Source organism: Dendrobates tinctorius, unplaced genomic scaffold, assembly GCF_039654945.1.
Source record: "Dendrobates tinctorius isolate UK_male_01 unplaced genomic scaffold, ASM3965494v1 ptg000175l, whole genome shotgun sequence".
Taxonomy (NCBI): Eukaryota; Metazoa; Chordata; class Amphibia; order Anura; family Dendrobatidae; genus Dendrobates; species Dendrobates tinctorius.
The window spans coordinates 2,283,010-2,300,051 of NW_027361842.1; positions in this window are offsets into that span (position 1 = coordinate 2,283,010).

Here is a 17,042-nt window from a genome sequence, read left to right on the forward strand (position 1 = left end):
GTCGAATTTATAACTTTCCCGATTCCCTGTAACTCCACCCCCCATGACCAATGGTTTCTAAAGCCCTAGGCTGCTGTCAAATCCTGAACTCGCACTCCCCCCTGCCATCTTGTGGTCATCCAGGGTACTGCACTTCGTCTACACTGTTCAGCTGTTTCCCTTCTATCATAACTGACAAGTCCGTCCATCCGTCAGGTCACCTTCCCTACATCTGCTGTGCTTGTTTTTTGTTTACTAAGTATGAATGGACCTGAAGTGCGTTTTTTATATCCACAACATGTAATTTCTCTTGTAGGTATGCTAAATTTTATGTGTAGATTTTCCCCATATAATTGCATTAGATGTGTAAAATCCTCAGGTAAAAAGCAAACTCATAGGTTTTTAGTGCATTTGCACTGCTGCCTAAGAATTTTATCTTGTGATCTACACTGAGCAGTAGCATCAATTTTCCCTAAGTACACAAAAAACGCGATTAAAATGAAACCCAGAATGTAATAATTCAATATAATGAGGTAGATTAAGTTTCTTTAGACTCCTTCTGTCCTCTTTTCCAGCAGTATCCATCTATTTACGGGCACACAAAAGCATGGTCCACTACACTTTTGTGCACATGTAATTAGATGTGACACTGCTGGAACAGAGGCGAAATGGTGTATATAGTTACTCTAGCTTCCTCTTTATAGCAATTTGATCCATTTGGGTTCTTTCTGAATCCACTCTTTTAGGGATTTAAACTCCAATGTAAGTGCTCAGCGTAGAGCACAGGATGAATGTGAGCCAAACCTTAAAAATGTTATAAACCACAAAATAAATAAAAATATCAACTCATGCCACCAAAAACAAATGTTCACTAATGTCCGTGAATAGAAAAATAGGGTATTTACACATTATTAGTAGCACAAAAGCTCCTCTAACATAATCTTGCAGAATTTGTGGTCCTATATACCCCTATCTTACCCCTACGGTGTGCACAAACAGCAGATAGCGTCCACATGTATGGCATTACTGTAGTTGGAAGAAGACATTCAAAGAGATTGTCGACTGCCCTAAAGGCCCCGTTACACATAACGATGTCCCAGCGACCCCACCAACGATCCGACATGGATGGGATCGCTGGGACATCGTTAGGCTGATCGCTGGTGAGCTGTCACATAGACAGCCCCTCCAGCGATAAGGACCAGCGAGCAAGCTGGTTCCCAATGTAAACAGAGGGTATCTAAGAGCCGCACGGCTCATAGATACCTGCTGTTTAGATTGGAAACCAGTGTGCAGCGTTGCTGATCGTTGCTCTCCCGCAGCGATGCATGCTGGCCAGCGGGAGACCAACGATCAAAAAATGGCCCAGGACGATCCTGCACGATCAGCGATACCCGGCAGGGGGTCTGGTCGCTGATCCATGTCACACACAGCGATGTCGCTGGCGAGATCGCTGTGGCGTCACAAAATCAGCGATCTCGCTGGCGAGATCGCTGTGTGTGACGGGGCCTTAACTCAATTGCTGCTTGTACCATAAAAGCTTAAGGGTAATGTCCATAAATTTCCTGATGTACCTTTTCTGCCAAGTTTCATGTTGTTTTATGCCTTTCTGCTTTGCTTACTATGTGCTGCCATTAGCTCTGCTGTCACAGTAATCACTTCCTCTTCAGATTCTTTATTTGACTACATTTTCCAATATTCCTTGTGCTGGGTTGAAAGCCAGCAGTGAGTATATCACCTGTAACTCCTCACACTCCAATCACAATGTCATGCACAGCCTCAATACCATCTCCTGTACATGACACTGGTACAGGACATAGAAGTAAGGCAGAAACACCAGCCCTGCCATGAATGTTTATCCTGTACTACCCCTCATTTATGAAGGAACGGATAGATGGAATGGGATAGATAGATAGATGGGGTGGATTAGATAGATGAGATAAATAGGATAGAGCGGATGGATCAAATGGATAGATGCAATAGGTTACATGGGTAGATAGATGGATGAGAAAGAGATGAAATAGAGGAATAGATGAGGTGGATCAGATAGAAAGCTAGATGGAGCAGATGAGATAAATTAGATAGGTAGTTAGAAGGAATAGGTACCGTAGACTGAATGGATCAGATAAATTACTGTAGGTAGTTAGAAGCAAGAGACAGATGGAAAGGCTCAGATAAATTAGAAAGATAGAAGCAAGAGATAGATGGAATGCAGGGCTGCCACTAGGAATTTCGGGATCCCATACTGGCAAAATTTTCAGGGCCCTTTTGAGACTCCACCCAGGCTCCACCCAGCCCCACCCTCCACCCCTTGAACTGTCCACAGCCCCGCCCTCCACCCCTTGAACTGTCCACAGCCCCGCCCTCCACCCCTTGAACTGTCCACAGCTCCGCAGCTCTCTCTTGGAAAAACACCACTTCTCACCAATCACACATTAACAGTTCCCATCTCAGGATCACACACATAGCCAGCAGCTCTTGTTTTGGCCAAAAGATTTTTTAAAACTGCAACCATGACAAGGTAGACTCTTTTGGCCAGGCCCTACTCTAACCTATTAAACATTTGCTAAAATATCTAATACAATTTAGGTATATTTTTATTTATTTTGCAATTTTATTTTTTAAATGACCAATAATATCACATCCAAAGGGACAAATACCACCGCACCATGTCCAGTCCACATATTACCATCACATAGTGACCTATAATACCACATACAAGGATCAAATACAGCCACACCATGACCAGACCACATATTACCACAAGTGACAGAATAATAGCACATACAAGGGACAAATACCAGCGCACCATGCACAGACCACATATTACCAGCACATGGTGACTGGATACTACAATACTGATTAAAAACAAAACCAGTGTGCATAAAAATGCACAGGATGACATCACCACCTGGTGAGCCTCCCAGCAAACAAATGCACCAACTCCAATAAATTATGCCATAACAAGAGAAACTGGAGTACGCGGTGACAGCAAGAAAAATACTTTTTTGTATAAAAATATAAATGTTTATTATGCATACAAAATATATAAATAATCATACATAGTAAGATAGTGCACCAAAGAGCATACAAGCAAAACACGAGGGCCACCCCTCTGGCAAAGCAATCCTATTGTAAGCAAATACTCAGGTCAAGAGACCAAAAGAAAAAATGTATAAAAGGCAGGTCAGGGAGTTCCCATCGTGGACCGCAATAGTACCGTGATATATCCTGAACAGCCAGGTTTAACATATAAACAGTGCAGCTTACCGGGATCTGAGAAGCCAGAGAGGGAGCCCCAGGTGCCTGATGTCCACCCCCGACGCGCGTTTCGCGGGCTCTGAAGCCTGATTTCTCAAGGGGATAGTGAGTGGTGAGGAATAGGACCTTAAAATAGCTCATGTGATGGGTCACGTGATGCAGAAGAGCCAATGGCGGTGGTTTGTAACGGCGCATGCGCGGTGTGCGCGCCAGGTCCTCCACACAGCCCGGGCGTCATGCCATCTCATGCACAGACGGGACAGAAACTATCCCATTGTGCATGGAGGTATAAAGACGCCCTGCAGCCAGAGAACACAGGCGCCCACCACCGCGGACGCGCACAACCACCTTGGCTCAGCAAAATCTGCCACCATAAATATAATAATAAATATGGGTGAACCCAAAGGTACATAATGCACATAAAGGCAGATAATCCGCCCCAATAATAATATAACAAAATAAACACCCAAAAATAAGAAAAAGGTACAAAAGAAACAAAGCAGAAAAAACAATAAAAGACAAATGTGAATAAATGCACCAATCATAACAACAATACAATATAGACAATAGACAAATAATACAATGTGATATAAAGCTCAAAAAATATGTAAGTAAATAAAACAGGCTGCAGAGAAGGTGAGGAAGGAGTCATCACAGTATATCCATCTGTTTTGGTTTTTTTCTTTTTTCAAAATTTCTGCAGCCGTTTCAGGTTTTGAGAGTTCTAAATATATCACAAGAAGGGAGGTAAGGAATCCTATAATCACACAAAAAATTCAAGAAGTTTAAAAACAATAATAATAAAAACAAAATGAAATAAAAGGGACATAAGGCAGTGATAGAACCAGCAGATGACAAGCATAGGCCATTTATACAGAAACTAGAACTCATAGGAAAGGTGCAAAACTGAGATGTTCATTTAGGCCCTTAGGGGCCATAGTGTCCAACAAAACAATCCAACGAGTCTCCATCTGGGCCAAAATCTTTTTATAATTACCCCCTCTAATCCCCAGATGGAGAATATCAATGCCACATATTCTGAGGGACCCCGCATCACAATTGTGGTGGGTTTTAAAGTGGCGCGGGATTGTTTTGAGTTCCGAGGGGTCCATAGCTGCTTTTGCAGCGCCAATATCACGGACGTGTTCGCGCACCCGTACACGCAGTTCCCTTGTTGTCAAACCAACGTATATTCTGGGGCAGCAACAAGTGGCATAATAGACCACATTGGTGCTGCTGCAGGAAATACGATGGCGAATATCAAAGGTGCGCAGACCATCCGAAGCGGTGAAATTTATACTCCGTTGGACATTGGCGCATGCGAGGCAGTGGCCACAGGGAAAAAAGCCCGGAGTTGGACCACGAGAGCCAAAAGCATTACGAATTGCCGGAACATAATGGCTCTTGACCAATAAATCGCCCAGATTTTTGGAACGTCGAGATGTCATGGCGGGGAGGTCACTCAAAATGGACTCAAGGACCGGATCAGCTTTTAAGACATCCCAATGTTTAATGAGAATCTGACGCATGTTTGTCCATTGATGATTGAAAGTAGTGATAAATCGAATGGGACCATCAAATCCAGCTTTATCTTGGCCCTTCTTGGAATGCAATAAAGTATTACGTGGAGTTTTCCTGGCCCGATCATATCCTTGTTTAATGGATCTGCCACTGTAACCCCGGGCCCGAAAAAACGTTGTTTAAGGTCGGCAGCCTGGGCCTCAAAAAGGACATCAGAGGAGCAAATGCGCCTCACTCTTAGGAACTGTCCAACCGGGACGGCCCTAATGGTAGCTGGATGATGTGCAGATTCTGCATGAATCAGAGAGTTAACCGAGGTGGGCTTCCTGAACACATCTGTCCTGACCCGACGTAAGGGGTCAACCTCCAAAGATATGTCCAGGAAGTCCACTCTAGTACTACTATGATGGTAGGTTAATCTAATATTAAGAGAATTTTGATTAAGTTGATTCATGAAGTCTCCGAGCTGCTGCACCGTCCCGTCCCACAACATCAAGATGTCATCAATATAGCGAAGCCAGCACAGCACATGGGAAGCGGCCGGCACGCCCGCGTCGCCAAAAATATGTCTCTCCCAGGAACCCAGGAAGAGATTTGCATACGCGGGCGCACAGGCCGCGCCCATGGCTGTGCCCCGCCTCTGGAGGTAAAAGACATCTTTGAATACAAAAAAGTTGTGGGACAAGACATAGTGCAGCAGCTCGAGAACGAGATCGCACAAAGGGCCATCCAGGTCGGAGGCCCCCAAGAAGAGGCGCACCGCATCCAAGCCGTGAGTATGGTCGATGCAGGTGTAAAGTGACTCCACGTCAGCAACCACAAAAATGGTCTCATGTTCCACAAGGATGCCGTCAACCCGTGCCAGAACGTCCGTTGTGTCGCGAACAAAAGATGGCAGGGTCTCTACAATAGGTTTCAAGTAGAAATCAATAAATTTACAGACCACATCACATAAGCCATCTATTCCCGACACAATAGGACGCCCTGGGGGGTTGAGGGCATCCTTGTGGATCTTAGGTAACAAGTAAAACGTCGGCACCTTTGGATTGGAAACAACCAAACCATCAAGAACCTTCTTGGAGATAATATTGGATTCATAAGCCTCAAATAAAATCTTTTGAAGCTCAATTGAGAAGGAAGCCATGGGATTTGATGTTAATTTAGTATAAGTACTTGAATCCCTAAGTTGCCGAAAGGCTTCACGTTCATACTTATCACAAGGCCAGACGACAATGTTCCCTCCCTTGTCTGCAGATTTAAAAACAACGTCAGGAAGAGCCTGCAACTGTTGGATTGCCTGACGCTGTTTAAAAGTTAAATTATCAAATCTCTTTCTAGTGGATAATTTCTTAAAATCATCCATGACAAGTTTTGTAAAAATCTCAATAGCTGGACTCAGAGACAAGGGAGGGAACTTAGCCGATCTGGGCAATAATGCAACAGGGAACCTACTTGTCTGGGGTGCTGCCTGTTCCTCAAGTAGGTCTTCAAGATTACGTAAGGCTTCCATCTCAAGAGTATTCAAAGATGCCGACGTTTGACCACGATGATGTAATTTTCTCAATAATAATTTACGAGAAAATAATTGTAAATCTTTCAAAGCTGTAAAAAAATTAAATTGGTTAGTAGGTAGTGTTGAGCATTCCGATACCGCAAGTATCGGGTATCGGCCGATACTTGCTGTATCGGAATTCCGATACCGACTTCCGATATTTTTTCAATATCGGAAGTCGGCATCGGAATCGGAAGTTCAAAGTTGATTGACAGCCTGACGTCATCATGATGCGCGGTGTGTGAATACTTGTGGCTGCCCCAGAATATACGTTGGTTTGACAACAAGGGAACTGCGTGTACGGGTGCGCGAACACGTCTGTGATATTGGCGCTGCAAAAGCAGCTATGGACCCCTCGGAACTCAAAACAATCCCGCGCCACTTTAAAACCCACCACAATTGTGATGCGGGGTCCCTCAGAATACGTGGCATTGATATTCTCCATCTGGGGATTAGAGGGGGTAATTATAAAAAGATTTTGGCCCAGATGGAGACTCGTTGGATTGTTTTGTTGGACACTATGGCCCCTAAGGGCCTAAATGAACATCTCAGTTTTGCACCTTTCCTATGAGTTCTAGTTTCTGTATAAATGGCCTATGCTTGTCATCTGCTGGTTCTATCACTGCCTTATGTCCCTTTTATTTCATTTTGTTTTTATTATTATTGTTTTTAAACTTCTTGAATTTTTTGTGTGATTATAGGATTCCTTACCTCCCTTCTTGTGATATATTTAGAACTCTCAAAACCTGAAACGGCTGCAGAAATTTTGAAAAAAGAAAAAAGCCAAAACAGATGGATATACTGTGATGACTCCTTCCTCACCTTCTCTGCAGCCTGTTTTATTTACTTACATATTTTTTGAGCTTTATATCACTTTGTATTATTTGTCTATTGTCTATATTGTATTGTTGTTATGATTGGTGCATTTATTCACATTTGTCTTTTATTGTTTTTTCTGCTTTGTTTCTTTTGTACCTTTTTCTTATTTTTGGGTGTTTATTTTGTTATATTATTATTGGGGCGGATTATCTGCCTTTATATGCATTATGTACCTTTGGGTTCACCCATATTTATTATTATATTTATGGTGGCAGATTTTGCTGAGCCAAGGTGGTTGTGCGCGTCCGCGGTGGTGGGCGCCTGTGTTCTCTGGCTGCAGGGCGTCTTTATGCCTCCATGCACAACGAGATAGTTTCTGTCCCGTCTGTGCATGAGATGGCATGACGCCCGGGCTGTGTGGAGGACCTGGCGCGCACACCGCGCATGCGCCGTTACAAACCACCGCCATTGGCTCTTCTGCATCACGTGACCCATCACATGAGCTATTTTAAGGTCCTATTCCTCACCACTCACTATCCCCTTGAGAAAGCAGGCTTCAGAGCCCGCGAAACGCGCGTCGGGGGTGGACATCAGGCACCTGGGGCTCCCTCTCTGGCTTCTCAGATCCCGGTAAGCTGCACTGTTTATTTGTTAAACCTGGCTGTTCAGGATATATCACGGTACTATTGCGGTCCACGATGGGAACTCCCTGACCTGCCTTTTATACATTTTTTCTTTTGGTCACTTGACCTGAGTATTTGCTTACAATAGGATTGCTTTGCCAGAGGGGTGGCCCTCGTGTTTTGCTTGTATGCTCCTTGGTGCACTTTCTTACCATGTATGATTATTTATATATTTTGTATGCATAATAAACATTTATATTTTTATACAAAAAAGTATTTTTCTTGCTGTCACCGCGTACTCCAGTTTCTCTTGTTATGGTACAATACTGATTAGTAGTGAAAAAAACATAATACTATCACCATAAGTGCCATTATACACAGGAGATCTGTACTTAGTATGTAGTGTCTGTGTACAGGTAACACAGTGATCACCGGTGACATTGTGCACAGGACCTCTGTATATAGTGTCAGTGTACAGGTAACTCACTGACTCACCAGTGACGTATCTAGGTAAAATCCTTCATCTTTGCTTTTCACCATTCATCCAGCACAGACCGCCATCACGTCTTCCAGCCTGGACTCGTCTCTGCAGTAAATAACACAGTTATCTAGAGCTCGACTTGCAGAACACATTACAAAATTTTTTCCCAACTTCTACACTACACCAGATGAAGAAAAAAGGTGACATAGTATCCCTCTGCACAGTAACAGAACCTTCCCCCCATTTAACAGTATCCTCAAAAAAATGAAATAAATACATCACTGCAGTAATAATATCCCTTAATTAGCCCCTATGGTAATAATATCCCTTATCCTGACCCCTGTGTGTCTCATTCCTGGCTCCAGCCATATTTTCTCTCATCCTGCCCTCATGCGTATCCATTCTGCCCCATAGGATCTCCCGATCCTGCCCCATCTGTCTACATCGTATCCATCCTGCCCCATGATCCTGCACCATGTCTCCCTTTCTGCCCCCTGTGTCTCACTGTCACATTCTGCCCCCTCCTGTGTCTCACTGTCACATTCTGCCCCCTCCTGTGTCTCACTGCCACATTCTGCCCCCTCCTGTGTCTCACTGTCACATTCTGCCCCCTCCTGTGTCTCACTGTCACATTCTGCCCCCTCCTGTGTCCGTCACATTCTGCTCCCTCCTGTGTCTCACTGTCACATTCTGCCCCCGTGCCTCACATTCTGCCCCCTCCTGTGTCTCACTGTCACATTCTGTCCCCTACTGTGTCTCACTGTCACATTCTGCCCCGGACCTCACATTCTGCCCCCTCCTGTGTCTCACTGTCACATTCTGCCCCCTTCTGTTTCTCACTGTCACATTCTGCCCCCATGCCTCACATTCTGCCCCCTCCTGTCTCACTGTCACATTCTGCCCCCTCCTGTGTCTCACGGTCACATTCTGCCCCCTACTGTGAGTCACATTCTGCCCCGTGTCTCGCATTCTGCCCCCTCCTGTGTCTCACTGTCACATTCTGCCCCCTCCTGTGTATCACGGTCACATTCTGCCCCCATGTCTTGCATTCTGCCCCCACGTCCTGCATTCTACCCCCATGTCTCACATTCTGCCCCCATGGCTCGCATTCTGCCCCATGGCTCGCATTCTGGCCCCATGTCTGCATTCTTCCCCCATATCTGCATTCTGCCCCATGTTTGCATTCTGCCCCCATGTCTGCATTCTGCCCCCATGGCTCGCATTCTGCCCCCATGTCTGCATTCTGCCCCCATGGCTCGCATTCTACCTCCATGGCTCGCATTCTGCCCCCATGGCTCGCATTCTGCCCCCATGTCTGCATTCTGCCCCCATATCTGCATTCTGCCCCATGTCTGCATTCTGCCCCCATGTCTCGCATTCTGCCCCCATGTCTCGCATTCTTCCCCCATGTCTCGCATTCTGCCCCCATGTCTGCATTCTGCCCCATGGCTTGCATTCTGCCCCCATGGCTCGCATTCTGCCCCCATGGCTCGCATTCTTGCCCCATGTCTGCATTCTTGCCCCATGTCTGCATTCTTCCCCCATATCTGCATTCTGCCCCATGTTTGCATTCTGCCCCATGTCTGCATTCTGCCCCCATGGCTCGCATTCTGCCCCCATGTCTGCATTCTGCCCCCATGGCTCGCATTCTACCTCCATGGCTCGCATTCTGCCCCCATGGCTCGCATTCTGCCCCCATGCCTGCATTCTGCCCCCATATCTGCATTCTGCCCCATGTCTGCATTCTGCCCCCATGTCTCGCATTCTGCCCCCATGTCTCGCATTCTTCCCCCATGTCTCGCATTCTGCCCCCATGTCTGCATTCTGCCCCATGGCTTGCATTCTGCCCCCATGGCTCGCATTCTGCCCCCATGGCTCGCATTCTTGCCCCATGTCTGCATTCTTCCCCCATATCTGCATTCTGCCCCATGTTTGCATTCTGCCCCCATGTCTGCATTCTGCCCCCATGGCTCGCATTCTGCCCCCATGTCTGCATTCTGCCCCCATGGCTCGCATTCTGCCCCCATGGCTCGCATTCTGCCCCCATGTCTGCATTCTGCCCCCATATCTGCATTCTGCCCCATGTCTGCATTCTGCCCCCATGTCTCGCATTCTGCCCCCATGTCTCGCATTCTGCCCCCATGTCTGCATTCTGCCCCATGTCTCCATTCTGCCCCCATGTCTGCATTCTGCCCCCATGTCTCGCATTCTGCCCCCATGGCTCGCATTCTACCCCATGTCTCGTATTCTTCCCCCATGGCTCGCATTCTACCCCATGTCTGCATTCTGCTCCCATGTCTTGAAATCTGGCCAATGTCTGCATTCTGCCCCCATGTCTCGCATTCTGCCCCCATGTCTGCATTCTGCCCCCATATCTGCATTCTGCCCCCATGTCTGCATTCTGCCCCCATGTCTGCATTCTGCCCCATAGCTGCATTCTGCTCCCATATCTGCATTCTGCCCCCATGTCTTGTATTCTGCCCCATGTCTTGTATTCTGCCCCGTGTCTACATATTTGCCCCTGTGTGTCTCCAATCCAGCCCCCAAGTCTCCATTCTGCCCCTTTTAATAATAAAATAAAATCAAAACTTTCTTCTAACCTGACCACGCTCCTGCGATGAAGATAGAACTGCTGCTGTGTGAGCTGAAAGGACCTGTGGTGACGTCATCGTCATGTGATCAGGGGGCAGAGCTGATCAATGATGAAGGCCTGTGATAATGATGACATCACCACAGGTCCTTCATCACTTCTGCAGCTTTCCGATGTCGGCCGCTGTGGCGGCTCTGCTGATGTGTGCGCAGCAGGCCCGGCCACAGCGCACACTTGGGGCCCGACCGCAGCGCACACTTGGGGCCCGCCCAGCGCCCGATGACACACAGCACTTGGGGCCCGATGACTGGAAGCACAAGAGCGGGGCCCCTGATCTGCGGGGCCCCCTTCTGTACTGCTGTTCACCGGGCCCCATACAGCAGTAAGGGCTGTCATGCCCTGATGGCGGCCCTGATGGAAAGGATAGGATAAATTACAAAGATAGAAGGAAGAGATAACTGGAATGGATTAGATATATGGATATAGAGCTATATACGTATATGAGAAGGATGGGATAGATAAATAGAAATATAGATGGGATGGCTCGCATATATAAATGGGAAAGATAAATGTGAAGGATTAGATAGATGGGATGGATTAGATAGAGGAGATAGATTGGATGTGTTAGATGGAATAGATAGATACTGTATGTACGTGTGTATGAAGTTTTTATTCATTCTGTCTTGTTTTTAAATGTGTGAAGGTTTATTACTTTTCTCTGGATGTGCCAATAAATGCTATTATTTTTTATTTATTATTATTATTATTATTATTATTTATTTATATAGCGCCATTAATTCCATGGTGCTGTACATGAGAAGGGGGTTACATACAAAGTTGTAGATATCGTTAACAGTAAACAAGTTTCCACAACAAATTTACAATTACAAACTGGTACAGAGGGGAGAGGACCCTGTCCTTGCGGATTTACATTCTACGGGATAGCGGGGAAAAGACAGAAGGTTGGGGGTACAGCAGCTCTGGTGGTGATGAGGCGGCAGCTCAGGCGGTGGTGAGGCGGCAGAATGGTTACTGCAGTCTGTAAGCTTTCCTGAAAAGATGGGATTTTAGGTTCCGTTTGAAGGATCCGAGGGTGGTGGATAATCGGACGTGTTGAGGCATTCCAGAGGATAGGGGATATTCGGGAGAAATCATGGAGGCGGATGTGTGAGGAACTAATAAGTGTGGAGGAGAGTAGGAGGTCTTGGGAGGATCGAAGAGTACGTGAGGGAAGATATTGGGAGATTAGTTCAGAGATATAGGGAGGGGAAAGGTTGTGGATGGCTTTGTAGGTCAGTGCTGGTAGTTTGAACTGGATTCGTTGGGGAATTGGGAGCCAATGGAGGGATTTGCAGAGGGGAGAGACAGGGGAGTAGCGAAGAGAGAGGTGGATTAGTCAGGCAGCAGAATTGAGGACAGACTGGAGTGGTGCAAGAGAGTTAGCAGGGAGGCCACAGAGGAGAGTGTTGCAGTAGTCAAGGCGGGAGATGATGAGGGCATGTACAAGAGTTTTAGTAGATTGAGGACTGAGGAAGGGACGGATTCTGGAAATATTTTTGAGTTGGAGGCGACAGGAGGTGGCAAGAGATTGGACGTGCGGTTTGAAGGACAGGGCAGAGTCGAGAGTTACTCCAAGCCAGCGGATTTCAGGTGCGGGAGAGAGCATGATACCATTTACCATAATAGATAGATCGGGTAGGGAACATACGTGAGATGAAGGAAAGATAATTAGTTCAGTTTTGTCTACGTTGAGTTTTAGGAAGCGAGAGGTGAAAAAAGGATATGGCTGATAGACACTCCGGGATTCTGGACAGCAGAGAGGTGACATCTGGGCCAGAGAGGTAGATCTGAGTGTCATCTGCATACAAGTGGTACTGGAAGCCATGGGACTTTATGAGTTGTCCTAGGCCAAGAGTATAGATGGAAAAAAGTAGGGGCCCCAGGACAGAGCCTTGGGGGACTCCAGCAGAGAGGGGGCGGGATGAGAAGGTAGTGTGGGAGTGGGAGACGCTGAATGTGCGGTCAGAAAGGTATGAGGAAATCCAGGATAGGGCAAGGTCTTTGATGCCAAGGGAAGAAAGAATCTGTAGCAGTAGGCAGTGGTCAACTGTGTCAAAGGCAGAGGACAGGTCAAGAAGGAGGAGGATGGAGAATTGTCTGTTAGCTTTGGCTGTGAGTAAGTCATTAGTAATTTTGGTCAGGGCAGTTTCAGTGGAGTGGTGGGGGCGGAAGCCAGATTGCAGGATGTCAAGGAGGGAGTTAGATGAGAGATGGGAGGAAAGTTGAGCATGGACATGCTGTTCAAGGAGTTTGGAATCAAATGGGAGCAGTGATATGGGGCGATAGCTGGACATAGCAGTTGGGTCAAGGTTTGGTTTTTTGAGGATGGGTGTTATGGTGGCATGTTTGAAGGCAGAGGGGAAGGTACCAGAAGTTAGGGATAGGTTGAAGAGATGGTTTAGGGCTGGAATGATCGTGTTAGTGAGGTTGGGGAGCAGGTGGGAAGGGATGGGGTCAAGTGCACAGGTGGTGAGGCGTGATTTGGAAAGGAGATGAGTAAGCTCTCCTTCAGTGATGTTGGAGGGGCAGAGGTCTGGTATGTGGTGCGGTTGGGGTGTTGGAACTGTAAAGGTTTGCCTTGTTTGGTCAATATTGCTTTTGAAGTAGGTGGCAAAGTCCTCAGCAGAGATGAGGGGAGTTGGAGGTGGCAGTGGTGGGCAGAGGAGAGAGTTGAATGTGCTGAACAGTTGTTTTGGGTTGTGGGATAGTGAAGATACAAGGTTTGTGAAATAGGTCAGTTTAGCAGAGGTGAGGGCTGATTTAAAGGCAAGTGTAGCTTGTTTGAAAGCAGTGAAGTCATCTGGCAGGCGTGTTTTCTTCCAATGCCGCTCTGCGACCCTGGATGCTTGTTGAAGTTTTTTGGTGAGGTTGTTGTGCCAGGGTTGCCTATTGGTTTGTCGCACTTTGCCATGCATGAGAGGAGCAACTGAGTCTGTGGCTGATGTGAGGGTGGCGTTGTAGAAAGCAGTGGCACTGTCCGTGTTGTGGAGTGAAGATATGGAGGACAGAGGTAGAAGAGAGTCTGAGAGTCTGTGAATGTCTAGGTGTGCGAGGTTTCTGCGAGGATGTGCTAGTGGGTGGACATGGGGGGCAGGTGAGAAGGGCAAGGATGAGAAGGTGAGTAGATGGTGGTCAGATAGGGGGAAGGGAGAGGTTGTGAGATTAGATAGGGAACAGAGGCGGGTGAAGATGAGGTCTAATGTATGTCCATCTGTGTGGGTGGCTGTGGATGACCACTGAGTAAGTCCAAAGGATGAGGTAAATGACAGGAGTTTGGAAGCTGCTGGTTGGTGGGTGTCAATGGGGATGTTGAAGTCCCCCGTGATGATGGTGGGGATGTCAGCAGAGAGAAAGTGGAGGAGCCAGGTGGAAAATTGGTAAATGAAGGTAGTGGCTGAGCCCGGTGGTCGGTATATGACAGCCATTTGGAGATTAGAGGGAGAGTAGATACGGACAGAGTGAACCTCGAAAGAAGGGAGGATAAGGGAGGGTGGGGGTTGGATAGGGATGAAGGAGCAGTTTTTAGAAAGGAGGAAACCCACTCCTCCACCATGTCTGTTGCCAGGGCAAGGAGCGTGGGTAAAGTGGAGGCCGCCATAACTCAGTGCAGCCGGGGAGGCCGTGTCAGGGGGTGTCAGGAAGGAAAGGTTGCGGGAGGTAAAGAGGTCGTGGATCACGTGGAGCTTGTTGCAGATGGAGTGAGCATTCCAAAGTGCTCCAGAAAGAAGGTGCGGGAGGGAGGGGGTGCGTGGCACAGGTTTTAAGTGTGAGGGAATGCGGTAGTTTCTCTTAGTGTGAGAAAGAGAGGGGTGAGGATTAGTGGGATGTATGAGGCAGGGGTGGCCAGGATTGGGGGATATGTCACCAGCAGTGAGAAGAAGCAGAGAAAGGGAAAGTAGGTAGGTGAAGGCGAGTGATCGTCTTGTATTGTATGTTAGTAGGAGAGGTCTGAGGTTAAGGAGTATGTCTGCAGATAAAGTGAGGTGGGGGGGTAAGAGGAAGGCGGAGATAGTTATTTGGTTTGAGGGTGCAGGGGTTTGAGGATAGCGATGGAGAGTGAAGATTAGTGGAGCAAAAACGGTGATGGCAAATGTGAGCATGGTTAAAGAGGAGGGAAAAAAAAGCAAGTAAAGAAAGAAAGCAATGGTTAGTCTTACCGTCTGACAGATTTCTGGACTATTTCTGGTAATATTTCTCATGTATAACTTCAAATGATGTCACATCTGACCTGCTCTCTTCAACTTATACCATTCAAATGTCCATGAAATGAGGCCAGGTGAGTGAGCGAGGAGGAGAAGGGGGCTGGAGGACGGTTCACAGCAGGGGGCAATTAACAGATTGCAGTTAATGGGACATTTGCCTAGCATCAAAGTTGAAGAAAGAGGTAGGACAGGATGGACAGATAAGACTAGGTGTGAGAAGCATGGGTATATTAATATGCATACAGTCAATTTGAAGTATGGTACATGGAATTAAAGTCAGGGAAAAATCAGAGTACAGACATACCAATTAAAAACAGAGGGTGAACAATGCATGAGGGTTCAGGGGTGCAGAGGGTATTATGAAGCGGGTTCAGCAGACATACCAATTAAAAACAGAGGGTGAACAGTGCATGAGGGTTCAGGGGTGCAGTGAGTATTCTGAAGCGGATTCAGCAGACATACCAATTAAAAACAGAGGGTGAACAATGCATGAGGGTTCAGGGGTGCAGTGAGTATTCTGAAGTGGGTTCAGCAGACATACCTGTGGATGAAAGCAGATGGATCAGGACATGGCAGCATGAAGGAGAATATACCATGGTGTATCAGTCTGGTAATATTTCTCATGTATCACTTTAAATATGTCACTTCAAATGATGTCACATCTGACCAAGGTCATATCTGACCTGCTCTCTTCAACTTATACCATTCAAAATGTTATTATTTTTATTCTACATTGGAGATCAAGTACTGGATTTTTTTCTTTTTTTGCTTGTATATTCATTACACAGGAAAGAAAAAAAGTTATCTGAATGTGGCCTTAAAGGGAAGCATGAAGAATAACAGTTGAGGGATGTCACGCACAGCCACCACTGTTACCTCATTGTCACAGATGACACGGAAGCAGATCTCACTGCTACCACGAGTTTGTCAAGGGAACACAACTCCTCTGCCGCCAATTGTCATGACAATTACCCAATTGATGAGGGAATGGACGATGCGGCGGCTGCTTCCACTACTAGGTCGGTTATTGGGGGAAATCACAGTGGGTGTATGATATACCTCCAAATCTAACGCATGGAGAATATATATATATATATATATATATATAGGAATGTAAGAGAATTGGGATCCAGCAAAAAGATGAAAGTTCACCAGAATTATAAAATCTTCTTCTTTATTTATCCATCAAATCATATAAAAAATATGTGAGGAACTCCAAACAATTGGTAACATTCCAGCAAGGGACTACATGTTTCAGCACTATGTGCCTTCTTCACGGTCCTATAGGACCGTGAAGAAGGCACATAGTGCTGAAACATGTAGTCCCTTGCTGGAATGTTACCAAATGTTTGGAGTTCCTCACATATTTTTTATATGATTTGATGGATAAATAAAGAAGAAGATTTTATAATTCTGGTGAACTTTCATCTTTTTGCTGGATCCCAATTCTCTTACATTCCTATTTGCTGGGGCATACTCCCTGCCTGGATCCGTGCAGAATATAAGGTGAACACCGACTATTGCATTAAGAGGAACTCCTTTATGGTGAGCTGGCTATATGTTTTTTACATTGTTTGAATATATATATATATATATATATATATACTGTATGTACTCTGATACAGTCACTGCCAACTCCACAATAATAAAAAAAAAACACTACTAGCTGCCATCACCAATCGTTTATACAGGCACCCGTTACGGGTAGGATGTGGCTTCAGGGGTGTGGTTTACAGAGCAAGAGGAACAGAGCTATTACATTTTAAATGTTTAATCCAGAAAAATAGGCATTGATAAGAAAACTATATAAAGATGACACAAAATAGGAACAAAACAATATGGTATATACAATTACATAAAATAAAATGGAATAAGGAGAGAAAACTACTAAACCTGTGTCACAGAAATGGGAGGTAGTCCTTAGGAAAATGGATAGAACTACTGCAAGCTGTACCTT